Raw genomic sequence first — 645 nt, forward strand, 5'->3', positions numbered from 1 at the left:
CCCCCCCTTCTGGTCTATGCATCCCTGCCTCTGCTGAATTATTTTTATAAAAACATATAAAAACATCCCGCGAACCCGCTCCGACGTCCCGATCTGAATCAAATGTTTCGCGATACACGCTTTGAAGTCCCGATCTGAATCAAATGATTCGCGAAACACGCTTTGAAGTCCCGATCTGAATCAAATGATTCGTGATACGCGAGCCGATTGAAGCGCTTCGAAACAGTGAATCATTTTGCGATGGTTTAACTGATTCGGAGTTTCAAAAAGCTCTGTTGTGTGCTTTGTTCGCTTTCTCTATATAATTTATTCGTTGTTTGATTAACCGTGGAAATTAAATAATTACAATTAATAGGCCTAACGTACAATGTTTTTATTAAACTGTGATCACGTTAAATACAGTTTCCGTCGTATTAAAAACATTTCATAAAGTTTTCAAAAGCATCTTTTTTTCACAAATCGCACCCTGTATATATATATACAGTATGTATATATGTATATGCTTCCGAACTTGATTGGCAAGATTGTGATCCCAATTTCATTACAATGGCAAGTAGGGCTGCAAAGGGTCAGAAATCGTCCAGTGAATTTCTGGAAACTTTCCAAAAGTGTCCAAAGTATAACAAAGTTTTCCAAAAACTTCTG

This window comes from Sinocyclocheilus anshuiensis, unplaced genomic scaffold (assembly GCF_001515605.1).
Source record: "Sinocyclocheilus anshuiensis isolate Anshui unplaced genomic scaffold, SAMN03320099.WGS_v1.1 scaffold49, whole genome shotgun sequence".
Classification (NCBI taxonomy): Eukaryota; Metazoa; Chordata; class Actinopteri; order Cypriniformes; family Cyprinidae; genus Sinocyclocheilus; species Sinocyclocheilus anshuiensis.